This window comes from Pongo abelii, chromosome X (genome assembly GCF_028885655.2).
Source record: "Pongo abelii isolate AG06213 chromosome X, NHGRI_mPonAbe1-v2.0_pri, whole genome shotgun sequence".
Taxonomy (NCBI): Eukaryota; Metazoa; Chordata; class Mammalia; order Primates; family Hominidae; genus Pongo; species Pongo abelii.
The window spans coordinates 147,898,134-147,916,542 of NC_072008.2; the positions used below are offsets into that span (position 1 = coordinate 147,898,134).

The window sequence follows — 18,409 nt, forward strand, 5'->3', positions numbered from 1 at the left end:
CCTGTGGGTAATCTGACTATATTTGAAAACATCTTTCCTTCAGCACTGGCCTTTGTACTTTAGTTCCCATTCACCACTTTATCCTCCCTATCACCTTCTGACCCCTCTTACCACGTACATAGCAATCGTTAAAATAGCAGTATTTAAACTTCCGATTCCATTGTCTTTAAGTGCTCAATATGGTTGAGAGTCAAAATGTCTGGATTTAAACCCTGGCTCCACTGCTTATGAGCAGGTTGCCATATCTCTCTGGATCTTAGTCTCCTCATCTGTAGAATGAGATAATTGAAAGCATCTACCAACTCTGAGTTGCAATGAGAATGAAAAATGATAAGGCATGCAAAGTGCGCGGAATAGGGTTGAGCAGGTAATAAGAATGCAATAAATGTGAGCTATATTATTATCATCCCAATGTATGTTTCTGTTAGATAGAGTCAAGCTTATTGATTTCACAGGGCTACCATGAAAACTAGATCATTTAGGCAGAATGCCTAGCACAGGGTCTGGCATAAAACAGACATTCAGTAAATAGTCCCATTCTGCACCAAGTCACTCCTCCTTTTCCATGCCTCCTTGCTTCATTTGAAGAGTCCTTTTCCTCATATATTTTTCCTTTTCTGTATTGAGTATTATCCTACAATTCTAAAACTAACTTTAAAGTGCTGGTTTTGAATTAAGTCCCCAAAAATGAAAAAAAAATGTAAAAAGGAAAATTGTCAAGTAGCAGCTGTGTCCTCAGGCAAAAAGACATTAGAGTGGTGACTCATTTTTAAGAAGTTTCTTTTAACTCCACAGTGAAGTGGACATTGTAATAGCCCTTACCTTCTGGCCATAAGATACTTGAGGACTGCCAGAAAAACTGAAAAACTGGCTGTTCTGCCTGAAGTCATTCTTTTTAATTGCATGAGGTCAAGTGTAAAGTGTAATCACTTTACTTCTGTTCAATTGGTGCCACTTTTCATTTTGCTCTTTCTAATAGTCTCACAGATTGCTGGGCCTGGGAGAGGATAGGAAATGCCATATTCTCCTACTTGAGTTCTAGTGTTTGAATGGCCTCTAGGTCACTCCTGCCAGGTGGTCATCCAGTCTCAGTTGATGTCTTTCAGGGTGAGGAAGCCCACAATATCCAGAGAGCTGCCTAGACCAGTTTGAGACAGACGTATCTGTGAGAAAACTTTTTCTTCGATGAGCCAACATCTGTCTTCACATCTTCTTTGCTAATGTCCTAACCTTGCCTCTTGAGGCCTTATAGAACTAGCGTCCTCTTTCTTGTGAAATAAGAGTCAATCTATTACTGGAAGGAAGTTCTCAGATCCCATCCTCCACAGATGTTTTTCTTTCTCCACCTGGCGACAATTCTAAGCTAATTAATATTTTTAAATTGAGGTAAGTATCCAGATAATGTGGACCCACTGATGCATTTGTTTTTGGTATTTACTATACCCTTAAAGAACTTTCAGATTTGGGAACCCATTGCATGTCTCCAGAAGCCACTCCATAATGTATTGTTTGAGGGAATCACAGTTGATGTTTGTCTTAGTTCGTTCAGGCGGTTATAACAAAATGCCATAAACCGGTGGCTTATAGTAAAACAGAAACGTATTTCTCCTAGTTCTGGAGTCTGGGAAGTTTCAAGAACAAGGTGACAGTGGAGTAGATGTCTGGTGAGCGCGCACTTTCTGTTTCATACATGGTGTCTTCTAGCTGTGTCCTCAGATGGTAGAAGGGGAAAGGCAGTTCTCTGGGTCTTCTTCTATAAGGGCACTTATCTCATTTATGAGGGCTCCACCTCCATGACCCAATCACCCCCTACAGACTTTACATCCTGATACCACCACATAAGTGATTAGTTTTTTAACATATAAATTTGTGAGGGGGTGGAATAAAAACAATCAGATCATAACAGTTTTAGAAAAATATAAGATCTGTGTACAAATGTTCATTCATTCATTCATCCATTCACTCCAAGTCGTAAATATTTGATATAATTTTTATGACATAAAAAGTATTTCAGCATATTTTACAATATTCTGTTCATATCAGCCCTCTCCCAACTGTATACTTAAATAATCCATGTTTAAAAAATGGGGGTAGAGGAGAAAATTATTTTAAAAGATGGAAATAACACTTTTGCCATTACAACTATCCTTCTTTGTCCTTTGAACCACACTCTCCCTGTTCCATCAATTTTCCTCTTCTTTGCCCTTCTGACTTTATGATTTTCATCATTTCCCATAGACATTGAAGGCTCCTGGCTCACAAGACAGCTTGATGCTTGGATCTTTTTTTCATATCCAGAATCAGTATGTCAGCTCGCACATACCTTGGCTTAGAGATTCATGTATCAACCACAGGAAAGTTGAAAAATCCTCCTAAGACAATGGAAAGGATCGTTGTCATTAATTTGCTTTATTCACTAGATAAGGAAATGTAATCTGCAAGGCAGGAGAGCTCTAACATTGCTTTGTGCACAAAAGCATAAAGTTGGAACTTTGCATATATCTGGAGTAGCCATAACTTTAAACCACTGGTGTTTAGGCGGGATATCCAGAATACTGATTCAATGAAAATTATTTGTCTACCCACTTCCCATTCCCTCCAGTCAAAGACCACCAGAAACACTTCTATGGTTGAACCACTTGGGTTTATTGCTCACAGAAGCAAGAAAGGAGAATGCACACGATGAGATGTCTTAGGAAGGTAAAAGAAAATACTTTATAGGATTTGAGTTTATATTAGGAGATTTGGGGGAAGGTTTAAGGAAGCAAGGCAGTGTCTGAAAGCAGGAGATATTTTATGACTGGGTATTTCAATAAGTCTTATGCAGAAGGAGGGGAAAATAGAGCAAGGTTAAAGTGGCAGTTGTTGAAGAAGAAGTGATCACTCACATTAGCCAGGATAGGTGGATATTTGGTCATTTTTTTCTGACTTGAACAATGTTTCCATTATGTACGGGTTTAGATGTGATTATGGAGTGGTCTTGTTTTTGTCTTGATCCATCATGGTAACAGAGTGGCCTTATTTGATGTTGATACTCTGTGAAATTGTTCATGTTCAACAGGAGAACACCAAGACCGTGCCATGAGCGACAGACCAGCTCCTAGCAACACCCAGGCCAAGCTGATGGGACCAGGTCAGCTCTCTGATGTCAGGGCTGCTCTTCTCCTTCTCACTGCTGGACAATTGTGGTGCGTCAGTGGAAGCATTGGAGAACAAAGCAGATGGCAATATATCCATTCTCATTGGGAGAAGGGGATACAAAAAAATTAATAAACTTAGTAAGTAAATTATATAGTGTATTAAAATGCTATGGGAAAGGATAAAAGATAATGGAACACTGCAAAAGGATAGGAAGTGGAGAATGTATAGGGGAGGAAAATTGCAGTTTTATATAGGGCAGTCAGGGCAGGCCTCATTGAGAAGGTGACATTTGAGTTAATGCTTGGAACGGAGGTGAGAAAGTGAGCCATGAGAATAGCTGAGGGCATTCTGGTCCAGATTCAGAAAAATCACCCTAATAATGAATATAGATGGCTGACAGTCATCTGCTTACTCTATAGGCAATTGAACCCATCCTTTGCTTCATGTCCAGTTCTTTGTTTTCCCATTGACCTCTCTGAGGCCTTTCTGCCCTTGAATAGAGAGAAAGGGGTTGAATAGAAGGCACAGACAAGCTGGGAGATGATTTCCTTTCCTTCAGAATTTCTGCTTTATAACATCGAGGCAATGAATAATCTTCTTACCCATCTTCCTCCCCAAAGCTGCTGACATCAGAGGTCTGTCCTTCATGGGAGGCCACTGCCCATTTGACTATTACTGTTACAAGATGATTCTTGCTGCATCTTCGCTCTAGCCAGGATTCTGCATTTTCTGTTCTTACGCAAGGTAAATGTTGTTCAAGTTCTATCCCTACCCATTAGAACTGCAATCAGAGACAGGACTCTGAGCTGTCGCCTATGGGATTTCTTCCATTGCTTCTGTTTCTTCAGAGCATATTTATGGCTATTAGACTTTTTTTTTTTTCTAGCAAAATCTCCGATTTCTCTTCAGTAAGCATTATCATCAATTGTCAAATTTTAAAGTGTATACACGAGCTGATAATTTATCTGTACTTTGATCAAGATCACAGCTTGTAAGTGGTATAACTAAGTGCGCTCAGGCTTCAAAGTTTCTTAGCAATGATCTTGCTTCTAGGTCCCAGTCCATTCTAACCTGGTAGCAATAGTGAACTAAAAAATTGTGCAACAAAAATGTTGAAGGTGAAAATAATTGACACTAAGTGACATAATATAGTACCCTTCTGTGATAAATTTAATAACACTAATTTAAATTTGTACATATCACTAAAATGAAAGTAATGGAATGGGAGTGCCTTATTGATAACCAACATGGCAGTATGAGAAAAGGTATACTCTATAAATTTCTGGTTTTTGAAATTGAATTTGTAGCTGAATAGTTAAGACGTCCATACAATAATAAATTTCAGTATTAAGACAATTCTTGATTTGATATGTTTAATAATCACAATGTGGGACCCATTTTTATTACTGAATTATAATAATTATAATAACTTACATTTATATGGGGCATTATGCCTTACTTTTATATTCACTTTCCCATTTGAGTCCCTTAATATCTCTGGAAGGTAGAGAATGTGTGGAGTTACTGTCTTCATTTTACTTTGAAGAAAGTAGGGCTCAAAGAAAATAGACTTGCAAATGTAATAAGAGCTGGATGCAGGGATGGAATCCAATTCTCCTTAATATGAATATATCTTTCAAATAAAGGTCAATAAGTTATTATTTGAATATTCTATCTGTTGCTTACTGCATATGTGACCTTGGACAAGTCCTATAATCTCTGAGTTTCCATTTCCTTGAGGTTAATGACAATACCTACCTCAATATATTATTTGATAATGAATATATAAACATGTATATCAATCTAGTATAATATCTGGAAAACTCTATGTGCTCAATAAGTGATAGCCCTGTTATTATTATGAGCAACAGTAAAATTTATAAAATTATTTGTTAATGTGTAAAACAGGAAGACTAGAATTTGACTCATAGGGTTGTTATCAGTATTAAATGAAATATTAAAAGCAAAGTATTCAGCATAGTATGTGTCACATATGCAGACAATCAATGGTAGCTTATATTGTAATTATTTTCAGTTGCATCTTAGGATTCACTTTTCCTAAGAGTGACTGAAATCTGGTCTCAAATTTAAGTAAAGATGAGGACTTATTGGCTCAAATAATTTAACAATGAAGGGATATATCTTGCTTCTGGTGTACCTAAATAAAGGCTATTAAATGATATCTTCAGAATCACTCCCACCACGTGCCCTGCTCCTCTTTGTTGACTCCATTATCAAGGAATTTCAAGGTAGCTTTCATCAGTTCCCACATCTACATACTCCAACATGTTTATCTGGTGGGAAAAAAACAAAAATGTTTATTCAAGCATTCCCATCTTAATGTCGCAAGATTCATGTGATTGTATCAGGTTAGGTTAGGTGCTCACCTCTGTATTAATCACTTTGGCCAGAGAAAAATGATGCACATATTGACATGCATCCTGAGTAACATGCAAATATCTAGTATGTCACCAGTAAGCTGTATACACTTATTCTCAAGGAGATAGTTCCTTGTTATTGATCTATGTAATTTGGTTCTTCCATTGTAGTTCCCATACCCACAGTTCACCTTCATCCATACAGTCTCTCATTTTTCTGTTGAGAGCACAGCAAAGTGGAATTTAGCACAAAGGAATTGAACAAAACTGTTACTTAACATACTAACAAGATCACACTATTCATTGTAAGTAGCATTTCTGTGACGCACCCTTACATTGTGTAATCATCTGTCTTGAACACCGAAAGAAGATGAAAGAATGATTCTTGCATTCAAGAGGATCCCAAGCTCATAACAGAGGAGACGGCTCTTTTAAACATATAGGCGAATGTGAGCAATAAGACAGAGCCATCCCGAAGTGCTCTGGAAATGCAGAAGATATTAATTCTGAATGAGACTGAACAAAGGCAAAAACTTGAGATGGTTAAAAATTTGATGAGAACAGTTGAGAAAACCGTTGGTTTAAGGCATTAACACTATAGTTTTCCAAAGTAGGCCTGGGTGTATGACGAGGAAGTTATTCTAGAGTCAGGGGGCACATAGTTTGTGGTGAATGAGTGTATGCTTTCTTTTTTTTTTTTCAAGACATTTTTTCCTTCCCTTTTCTGCCTCTTGATAAATGAAATCCCATTATGTTTGTAAATTTCCAGAGACAATTCCTCATTTGACCCCACCCCCAGGACCTACTCTCAGGATTCAAGTGGGTTATGTAGCAGCAGTCATTCATTCAGTCTGTCAGTTAGTGGACTCCTATTTGGTGTCAGTTGTGTGCCAGCCACATTAGGGAATAAAAATATAGCTAAGATATATTTTTGCCTGAAATTTAAGGTGTATACATTTTGCTTGAAGAGACAGATATGCTAACAACTTAAAAGTACAATTTGAGCAACGCGGTGCTGAGACTATGTGGAAAGTATTCAGAGACATCAGAAGGAAAAGTAACTAGTACTACCTGTTGCAAAGTGCAGGTGGATAGTTGGTTAGGAAGGTTTTCGCTGAGGAGAGAGCATTTCAACTGGATCTCTAAGCAGAAGAGGAAGTTTATGCAAATGAAGAGAGGCATGAAAAAAACACTTGGGAAGTACCTAAGGATTGGGCAGTAGCTTGGTTTGGCTGGTATGTGTGTAGCTTCAAGGGAGAAAGTGGCACGAGATAAGGCCGTAAAGGTGTGCAAGCACGAGGTCAGGAACAATCGTAGGGATTTGGTATTACCTCATAAGTGAAGGTAATGCAGGGGATCGGGGGAGGGAAACGAAGAGATTCAATCAGGGCTGTTGCATAATTGTTAAACTTAACTATCAAGCATAATTACAAGTTTCGGAATGGAAGGCTGTTTGTAACATTCTATCGAGGCCCTGTTTCAGAAAATTCTAATGAACCCAATGCAAAGAAAAATTAAATACAAAAAACAAGTCAATAATATTTCATTTTAAGAAAACAGATTTCCTTGAAATTGAGATCTCTTCTGGTACAATATAATATGGAATTCTATTTGTAACAAACCATCATTATATTTTCCCCAGAAGTATTTCCATTTGTCTCCACCAAGGGCTACTTGCTTGTTTGGGCCAAACGTGTAAATCTGACGACAGCTGACTACGTAGCTGAAGTGCATTGCTGGACATGTTCAATATTTGAAGAGAAACCCAAAGATGACACAGCTATGTTCTCATAATATACCAGAGTCTAACTTTAGCAGTAACTTTGGGATTCCTGTTGAAATATCATCACACAGGTGGAAGAAAACAACAAGTAAAAGGCCTTGTAATGCTTGAAGAAGTAAATCCTCTTAGATTAAATCCAAGAGCCCATCTTATTCTGAATTCTATGGCATGACAGAGAGTATTAGCAAATATCAGGTTTATATTAAAATTGTGATGACCTTGTGCTTTTTCTTTAGAAAGTTTACATAGATTAGTATTCTAAAAGTAGTTTTTAGACTTCCTTTTCTGAAGCTATTGAAAAGGCTAACAGAATGCTATATAAATCATTTAGTTTTTCTTACTGACTTTGCAGTTATAGCTTCTTAAGTGTTTACTTCTAACACAACCATAGTCCTCTTCCTTTTAGGCTTTCATAGCTGAGGGCAAAAATTCTGTTAACCAAAAACAAAACTCTGAAAAGTTGTTCAAAAGAAAAGGCATATGTTGACTTTCAAAACCGTCATTTGAAACAAAATGTGTAAATTTTTATGTTTGAATATAGATGTCTAGATAGGGCAATAAATTGTTTGCCATTATTTTCTTGCCATAAATTTATGAGACAGGCCGGGCGCGGTGGCTCACGTCTGTAATCCCAGCACTTTGGGAGGCTGAGTTGGGTGGATCACGAGGTCAGGAGATCGAGACCATCCTGGCTAACATGGTGAAACTCCGTCTCTACTAAAAATACAAAAAAATTAGCCGGGCGTGATGGCGGGCGCCTGTAGTCCCAACTACTTGGGAGGCTGAGGCAAGAGAATGGCCCGAACCCAGGAGGTGGAGCTTGCAGTGAGCCGAGATCGTGCCACTGCACTCCAGCCTGGGTGACAGAGCGAGACTCCGTCTCAAAAAAAAAAAAAAAAAAAAAAAAAATTATGAGACATGTCTTTACCCCCATGTTCTTAGCTTCAGGTCATCCCAGGAAAAAATAACAAACTGTTACAAAATGGGAGCCACTGTACTCAGTTCTTCTTCCTCAGATTGTGTAAGAACAAGCTAACTGAACTCAATTATTTATCGTTAATACAAAAGGCAGTACATGAACCTACTTTCCTTCTACTTTATACAGCACAGAAATGATTTCTCGTCTTGCAGTGATGACAAGAAATATATTTTTGGTCTCTGTAGTTGACATGCAAATGTACTCACTGTATCTCAAGTGAAAACTCATTAAAAGCCACTGGAATGCAATTGTGTTATCTCCCAGGAACACAGACAATAACATTCGTCATCACTCCCAATGCATTTCCATTTGCTAACACAGTGAAATCACCAACCTCACCTTCGTTCCCCTGAGGTTTCCATAGATAGTTTTCATATTTTATTCCAGTTGATCAGACAAAAGCTCTAGGTGTCTATTTATCACCAAGACATTTTTTAAATTTAAATTGCAAAATGCAGCCACACGATCACCTATACAACCATGGAAACTTCTGTTTCCTAATCTGTCGGGTAGGTCTGAGTTTGTAGATATTGCTAAAAATTTCCTACCAAGTGTTCGTAATTGTTGCTTAGATAATAAATATTAGGCTAAATTAGACACATAGGAGGGGCTAATACATAAGAAAAATGACATATATCATTTGAAAATATATACTTTTCTCTAATATTTTACTCATTTTGGGAAAATAATTCCTTTTGCAAAGAGATTTCCCATGCTCTTGGTTTTGTGGGTACTCTGCAATTGTGTGGATAATAGACAATTGGGCAAATCTTACCCAAGTTTACCTTTCCTGGCTTCCCTCTTTCTGCTTATGATCACTATCGAATCTTGAAGCTGGAAGGAATCGTGGTAGCTATTATTCATTTGGCAATTTTTTACAGGTTTATTGAATGTCTGTTGTGGATCAGGCTCTATTTTAGGCACTGAGGATTTACACATACCCTTGGGAAACCTCAGGGGGCAAATAAAACACAACTAAATGAGTGAGATAAAGTCAGACGGTAATGGTTGCTATAATGAAAACTGTTCGGGGAGATATTTAAATTAAGCTTTTGATCAGGAACTACTTCAATGAGGAGATGACATTTAATCTTGAGAAAGAGCTGGCCAAGTGAAGATTTATGAGGAGAGCATCCCAGATAGAGGAAACAGCAAGTGTATACAATGAGGTGCTCGACAATTTTTGATAAATGAGGAATTATCTTTAATTACCTTACAATTTTAAAGTATTTTCTTATTTAGTGTCCATCTATATTTTAACTGATATTTGCAATTTTCTATGAGGGTAATCATATTTTAGTAGAAAGGGATTTTTTGCCTTCAAGATATTAGCCCTTTGTTACTGGTATTGCAAATACTCTCCCATTTAGTTATTATTTATACCTTGACTAATTTTGCTCTTTTTTGAAATAAAGGTTATATGTTATATTTAATTCTATTAACCTTTTTTATGTTTGTTAACTTTCATTATATGCTTAGAAATAACCACTCTACCTAAAGATATTTGGTAGTTAAGTCACTAGTAATTATTTATGTTAACACTTCATCTTTAATGTTTTAAAGTATTTGATATATCTTTGCATTTATTTGAGTCGAGAAATCATTTTAGTTAACAAATTGTTAACTAGTAGTCACAAAGAAATTAAATAATTGACATTCTTGCTGCTTATTTTATTTTATTTTATTTTTTTACTTTTTTTTTTACAGGTTTTTTTTTTATTATTCTTTAAGTTCTAGGGTACATTTGCACAATGTGCAGGTTTGTTACATATGTATACATGTGCCATGTTGGTGTGCTGCACCCATTAACTCGTCATTTACATTAGTTATATCTCCTAATGCTATCCCTCCCCGCTCCCCCCACTCCACAACAGGCCCCGGTGTGTGATGTTCCCCTTCCTGTGTCCAAGTGTTCTCATTGTTCAATTCCCACCTATGAGTGAGAACACGCGGTGTTTGGTTTTTTGTCCTTGCGATAGTCTGCTGAGAATGATGGTTTCCAGCTTCATCCATATCCCTACAAAGGACATGAATTCATCAATTTTTATGGCTGCATAGTATTCCATGGTGTATATGTGCCACATTTTCTTAATCCAGTCTATCACTGATGGACATTTGGGTTGGTTCCAAGTCTTTGCTATTGTGACTAGTGCCACAATAAACATACGTGTGCATGTGTCTTTATAGCAGCATGATTTATAATCCTTTGGGTATATGCCCAGTAATGGGATGGTTGGGTCAAATGGTATTTCTAGTTCTAGATCCCTGAGGAATCACCACACTGTCTTCCACAATGGTTGAACTAGTTTACAGTCCCACCAACAGTGTGCAAATGTTCCTATTTCTCCACATCCTCTCCAGCACCTGTTGTTTCCTGACTTTTTAATGATCACCATTCTAACTGGTGTGAGATGGTATCTCATTGTGGTTTTGATTTGCATTTCTCTGATGGCCATTGATGATGAGCATTTTTTCACGTGTCTGTTGGCTGCATAAATGTCTTCTTTTGAGAAATGTCTGTTCACATCCTTCACCCACTTGTTGATGGGGTTGTTTTTTTCTTGTAAATTTGTTTGAGTTCACTGTAGATTCTGGATATTAGCCCTTTGTCAGATGAGTAGATTGCAAAAATTTTCTCCCATTTTATAGGTTGCCTGTTCACTCTGATGGTAGTTTCTTTTGCTGTGCAGAAGCTCTTGAGTTTAAGTAGATCCCATTTGTCAATTTTGGCTTTTGTTGCCATTGCTTTTGGTGTTTTAGGCATGAAGTCCTTGCCCATGCCTATGTCCTGAATGGTATTGCCTAGGTTTTCTTCTAGGGTTTTTATGGTTTTAGGTCTAACATTTAAGTCTTTAATCCATCTTGAATTAATTTTTGTATAAGGTGTAAGGAAGGGATCCAGTTTCAGCTTTCTCCATATGGCTAGCCAGTTTTCCCAGCACCATTTATTAAATAGGGAATCCTTTCCCCATTTCTTGTTTTTGTCAGGTTTGTCAAAGATCAGACAGTTTTAGATGTGTGGTGTTATTTCTGAGGGCTCTGTTCTGTTCCATTGGTCTATATCTCTGTTTTGGTACCTGTACCATGCTATATCTCTGTTTTGGTTACTGTAGCCTTGTAGTGTAATTTGAAGTCAGGTAGCATGATGCCTCCAGCTTTGTTCTTTTGGCTTAGGATTGACTTGGCAATGCGGGCTCTTTTTTGGTTCCATATGAACTTTAAAGTAGTTTTTTTCAATTCTGTGAAGAAAGTCTTTGGTAGCTTGATGGGGATGGCATTGAATCTATAAATTACCTTGAGCAGTATGGCCATTTTCACGATATTCATTCTTCCTATCCATGAGTATGGACTGTTCTTCCATTTGTTTGTGTCCTCTTTTATTTCCTTGAGCAGCGGTTTGTAGTTCTCCTTGAAGAGTTCCTTCACGTCCATTGTAAGTTGGATTCCTAGGTATTTTATTCTCTTTGAAGCAATTGTGAATGGGAGTTCACTCATGATTTGGCTCTCTGTTTGTCTGTTATTGGTGTATAAGAATGCTTATGATTTTTGCACATTGATATTGTATCCTGAGACTTTGCTGAAGTTACCTATCAGCTTAAGGAGATTTTGGGCTGAGACGATGGGATTTTCTAGATATACAATCATGTCATCTGCAAACAGGGACAATTTGACTTCCTCTTTTCCAAATTGAATACCCTTTATTTCTTTCTCCTGCCTAATTGCCCTGGCCAGAACTTCCAACAGGATGTTGAATAGGAGTGGTGAGAGAGGGCATCCCTGTCTTGTGCCAGTTTTCAAAGGGAATGCTTCCAGGTTTTGCCCATTCAGTATGATATTGGCTGTGGGTTTGTCATAAATAGCTCTTATTATTTTGAGATACGTCCCATCAGTACCTAATTTATTGAAAGTTTTTAGCATGAAGGGCTGTTGAATTTTGTCAAAGGCCTTTTCTGCATCTATTGAGATAATCATGTGGTTTTTGTCTTTGGTTCTGTTTATATGATGGCTTACGTTTATTGATTTGGGTATGTTGAAGCAGCCTTGCATCCCAGGGATGAAGCCCACTTGATCATGGTGGACAAGCTTTTTGATGTGCTGCTGGGTTCAGTTTGCCAGTATTTTACTGAGGATTTTTGCTTCGATGTTCATCAGGGTTATTGGTCTAAAATTCTGTTTTTTTGTGTGTGTGTCCCTGGCAGGCTTTGGTATCAGGATGATGCTGGCCTCATAAAATGAGTTAGGGAGGATTCCCTCTTTTTCTATTGACTGGAATATTTTCAGAAGGAATGGTACCAGCTCCTCTGTGTACCTCTGGTAGAATTCGGCTGTGAATCCATCTATTCCTGGACTTTTTTTGGTTGGTAAGCTATTAATTATTGCCCCAATTTCAGAGCCTGTTATTGGTCTATTCAGGGATTCAACTTCTTCCTGGTTTAGTCTTGGGAGGGTGTATGTGTCCAGGAATTTATCCATTTCTTCTAGATTTTCTAGTTCATTTGCGTAGAAGTGTTTATAGTATTCTCTGATGGTAGTTTGTATTTCTGTGGCATTGGTGGTGATATCCCCTTTATCATTTTTTATTGCGTCTATTTGATTCTTCTCTCTTTTCATCTTTATTAGTTTTGCTAGCGGTCTATCAATTGTGTTGATCTTTTCAAAAAACCAGCTCCTGGATTCATTGATTTTTTGAAGGGTTTTTTGTGTCTCTATCTCCTTCAGTTCTGCTCTGATCTTAGTTATTTCTTGCCTTCTGCTAGCTTTTGAATGTGTTTGCTCTTGCTTCTCTAGTTCTTTTAATTGTGATGTTAGGGTGTCAATTTTATATCTTTCCTGCTTTCTCTTGTAGGCATTTAGTGCTATAAATTTCCCTCTGCGCACTGCTTTGAATGTGTCTCGGACATTCTGGTATGTTGTGTCTTTGTTCTTGTTGGTTTAGCTACAAAGAAGCTTCTTAAATTTTAAAAAGCCCGCTCTATAATCTGATTGGTCAGTTTTGGTTCCATCATCAGTAAGTGGTTTCTCCGCGTTTAAGCCATTTAGGCGCCAGCTACTTTGGCGTTACTAATTTGTTCAGCATTAATATAATATGCTATCCACACACAAGATAAGATAGTAGCAAGTTTCAAGATGGGGTACATTACATGCCAATTTGATAGGACCGTGTTTATTTTAAATGCTGCCTTATCATATACTAAATTACATATTCTTGAGTCTAAATCCAGACTTTGTACTGTGTTCCTTTTAGCTATTGCTCTTTGCCAATACCAACTGTTTTGTTTTTTCTATCTTTATAATGGCATTGATGTTGGGACTGGTCTTCCCTCATTCATCTTTATCAAAAGTATCTTAGTATCACCTATTATTCCAGGTATATCTTTGAGTCCTTTTGCCAGTTTAGTTTTAAATAATATTTTGGTTGGAACAGAATAAAAATTATAATTACACTTACATAAAATATGCATTTTTACTTTGATTATTCCTAAATACATTTTGTTGTTGTTTACTGTAATAAATATGCCCACTTTTTACCATACTGAACCTCTAATTAGTTCTAAAAAGATAATAGAATGAATTTTCTCAGATTTTCTAGGTATATAAGAATGTAATCTACAGGTAATTACATATCTTATAAGGAATTACCCATTGTTATTACACGTATGTGTATATTCATTTGTTTATTTATTTATAGGAACTAGAGCTCATATATTTTAATATGGCTTCACCACTTACCAGCTGTGATACTTTACACCTCTTAACCTCAATTTTCTTTAAAACCGAGAGACAGTTACTTACCACACAAGGTGATTTTGACCATCAAAGGATCACATGAGTTCATTTAGACAACATGCTTAGAATAGTGCCTATCACATAATAAGCACTATAAAGGGTTTTTTGTTGCTGATGCCATTATTAATATTATTTTATTGGCTGCAACTTCAAAAGAAAGGATAAATAATAGTGGTGTAAGTAAACATCTTTATTTTGCTCTTTATCTTAGGGATGATACCCTTTAGAGGTTTCTTTTACATGTTTATTTCATCTATATTTTTACATTATGAAGTATTTAAACTTATAGAGATTTTGACATTTTGTAACTTAATTTATTGGTATGTGTATTAGTCTGTTCTCATGCTGCTAATAAAGACATACCCAAGACTGAGTTATTTATAAAGGAAATAGGTTTAATTGACTCCCAGTGCAGCATGGCTGCAGAGGCCCCAGGAAACTTAAAAATGATAACAGAAGAGGAAGCAAACACATCCTTCTTCACATGGCAGCAGGGAGAAAAATGAGTGTTGCGTTAGTCCATCTTCATGCTGCTGATAAAGACATACCTGAGACTGGGCTATTTTACTAAAAAAGAGGTTTATTGGACTTACAGTTCCACATGGCTGGGGAGGCCTCACAATCATGGCAGAGGGCAAGGAGGAGCAAATCACATCTTATGTGAATGGCGGCAGACAAAAAGAGAGCTTGTGCAGGGAAACTCGCCTTATAAAGCCTTCAAATCTCATGAGACTTATTCACTATCAAAAGAACAGCATGGGAAAGAGCCACCCCCATGATTCAATTACCCAATTACCTCCCACCAGGCGCCTCCCACAATATGTGGAAATTCAAGATGAGATTTGGGTGGGAACACAGCCAAACCATATCATTATGCCCCTGGCCCTTCCCAAATCTCATGTCTTCACATGTCAAAACCAATCATGCCTTCCCAACAGTCCCCCAGAGTCTTAACTCATTTCAACATGAATTCAAAGTCCACAGTGCAAAGTCTCATCTGAGACAAGGCAAGTCTCTTTCACCTATGAGCCTGTAAAATCAAAAGCAAGTTAGTGACTTCCTAGACACAATGGGGGTACAGGAATTGGGTAAATATAGCCATTCTAAAGGGGAGAAATTAGCCAAAACAAGGGGCTACAGGCCCCATGCAAGTCCAAAATCAAGCAGGGGAGTCACATATTAAAGCTCCAAAATGATCTCCTTTGACTCCATGTCTCACATCTGGGTCATGCTGATGCAAGAGATGGGTTCCCATGGTCTTGGGCAGCTCTACCCCTGTGGCTTTGCAGTGTACAGCCTCCCTCCGAGCTGCTTTCACAGGCTGCTGTTGGGTGTCTGTGGCTTTTCCAGGCACATGGTGCAAGCTGTCGGTGGATCTACCATTCTTGGGTCTGGAGGATGGTGCCCCTCCTGCTAAGGCTTAGAACTTGCACCCTCTGAAGCCACGGCCTGAGCTGCATCTTGACCCCTTTTAGTCATGGCTGGAGCAGCTGGGATGCAGGGCACCAAGTCCCTAGACTGCACACAGCACAGGGACCCTGGACCTGGCCCATGAAACCATGTTTTCCTTCTAGGCCTCCAGGTCTGTGTTGGGAGGGGCTGCTGTGAAGACCTCTGACATGTTCTGCAGACATTTTCCCCATTGTCTTGGGGATTAACATTCATTCAGCTCCTGGTTACTCATGCACATTTCTGCAACCGACTTGAATTACTCTTCAGAAAATGGGATTTTCTCTTCTATTGGATTGTCAGGCTAAAATTTTATGCTGTGCTTCCCTTATAAAACTGAATGCCTTTATCAGCACCCAAGTCACCTCTTGAATGTGTTGCTGCTTAGAAATGTCTTCTGCCAGATACCCTAAATCATCTCCCTCAAGTTCAAAGTTCCACAAATCTCTAGGTCAGGGGCAAAATGTCACCAGTCTCTTTGCTAAAACATAACAAGAGTCACTTTTGCTCCAGTTCCCAACAAGTTCCTCATCTCCATCTGAGACCACCTCAGCCTTGATTTCATTGTCCATATCATTATCAGCATTTTAGTAAAGCCATTCAAGAAGACTCTATGGAGTTCCAAACTTTCCCATATTTTCCTGTCTTCTTCTGAGCCCTCCAAACTGTTCCAACCTCTTCCTGTTACTCAGTTCCAAAGTCACTTCCACATTTTTGGGTATAATTTCAGCAATGCCTCTGGCACCAATTTACTGTATTCATTTGTTTTCATGCTACTGATAAAGACATATCTGAATCAGGGCAATTTTACAAAAGAAAGAGGCCTATTGGACTTACAGTTCCATGTGGCTGGAGAGGCCTCACAGTCATGGCGCAAGGCAAGGGAGAGTTCGTCACATCTTACATGAATGGTGGCAGGCAAAAAGAGAGCTTGTGCAGGGAAACTCTGCCTTATAAAGCCATCAGATCTCATGAGACTTATTCACTATTAAGAGAACAGCATGGGAAAAACCTGCCCTCATGATTTAATTACCTCTCACAGGGTACCTCCCACAGCATGTGGGAATTTAAGACGAGATTTGTGTGGGGACACAACCAAACCATATCAGTGTCCAGCAAAGGGGGAAGCCCCTTATAAAACCGCCAGATCTTGTGAGAACTAACTCACTATCATGAGAGCAATATAGGGGAATCTGTCCCCATAATTCAATTATCTCCACCTATTTTTTCCATGACACATGGGGATTATGGGAACTACAATTCAAGATCAGATTTGGGTGGGAACACAGCCAAACCATATTAGTATGTATCTCTAAAAAGCAACATTAAAAAAATAAACTGCAATACCATTAAGATAGCAAACAAAAGTAATATCTTCTAAGGCCAGGCACAGTGGCTCATGTGTGTAATCTCAACATTTGCAATACCAAGATGGGCAGATACCTTGATCCCAGGATTCTGAAATTGTGTGCTTGTTTACTCATGGTGTAATTTACTTTCTTCTGATATCTATTGTGTTTTCTATAAACTGGTAGTTCAATCTGAAGGCTTGATTGGATTACAGTTACAAATATTTTGTGAAAGAGCACCCTATACTACATTATGTGTCATTTCTGGACCTCTGGGAAGCAGATGTTGAGGCATAATTAGAAGTGCAGAAGACTTATTGGGAAAAATGCCTGAGAGGATAGAGGAGAAGGGGAACAAGAGTTTTTATGATCTGCACAAAAATTCTGAAGCCTTTAAAAATATATAAATTATTTAGGATTTGCACCCCATTCTCCTTCCTGTCTTCACCTGCTACGTCTTCCCCTCAGAAAACCTTAACTGCAAATTTGAATTTCTCTGCGTTTTTGAGTGGGCTCTGATCTTTGTCATTTCTAATACTTCCACATGCTATTGGTTCCTTTGCTTGGAATATTCTTTCCATCGTGGTCATTGTGAACTCTTAATTATACTATAAAGATAACTTAAATATCATCTCCTCTAGTAAACTCACCTTCACTTACCTGGAGACTGGTTGACTGATTCTTTCTCTAAATTTCTGTAAATCCTCATATGTATGTGTAGAACAGTGCTTATCTTATGTTTTTTCACGAATTATTTTGTGTTTGTTTCCTCATTTAACTGTGGGCTAGGACGACTGCAAATATGCTATTTCTTCTGTACATTATTCATGGTTAGTACAGAGCTTGATCAATATTAGCTGTTCAAAAGAATGAGTACATAATTCCTCAATGAAGTGGAGTTTCAAAGCCAGTTTCTCTACTCTCTTGCTCTCTGATTAAATATTCATCTTTCAAAGTATTACCCAAACTGCATTTTAGGGACAATAAAACACTTAGTTGTTATGCACAAGGGCTCTGAAGCCAAACACCTGGAGTTAAAATCGTCTCTAAACCACTTACTGTGTGACCCTAACCACCTTGGCCTTATTTTCTGCATCTGTGAAATAATAATTAGATTACCAATTTTGTATGGTTGCTTCAAGGATTAAATGAGATAATAGGTAAGCATTCAATAAACATTCGTGACCATTTCCAAAGATCACATCTCATATAAAATGTTTATATTTACTTACCCCTGCATCACATGCTCCAGCTGCATTAACATCGCTGTTACCAATAATTCTATTAGCTGGCCGGGCACGGTGGCTCATGCCTGTAATGCCAGCACTTTGGGAGGCCATGGCGGGCAGATCACGAGGTCAGGAGTTCAAGACCAGCCTGACCAACATGGTGAAACCCCGTCTCTACTAAAAAAACAAAAATTAGCTGGGGCATGGTGGCGCATGCTTGTAATCCCAGCTACTTGGGAGGCTGAGGCAGGAGAATCGCTTGAACCCAGGAGGCGGAGGTTGCAGTGACCTGAGATCATGCCACTGCATTCCAG

The 18,409-nt window shown here is 38.2% G+C and overlaps 1 pseudogene; it reads left to right on the top strand.

Moving 5' to 3' along the window:
• Positions 1 to 18,409, top strand: part of LOC112130972 (melanoma-associated antigen C3-like) — a 644,458-nt pseudogene that overhangs the window by 452,589 nt on the left and 173,460 nt on the right.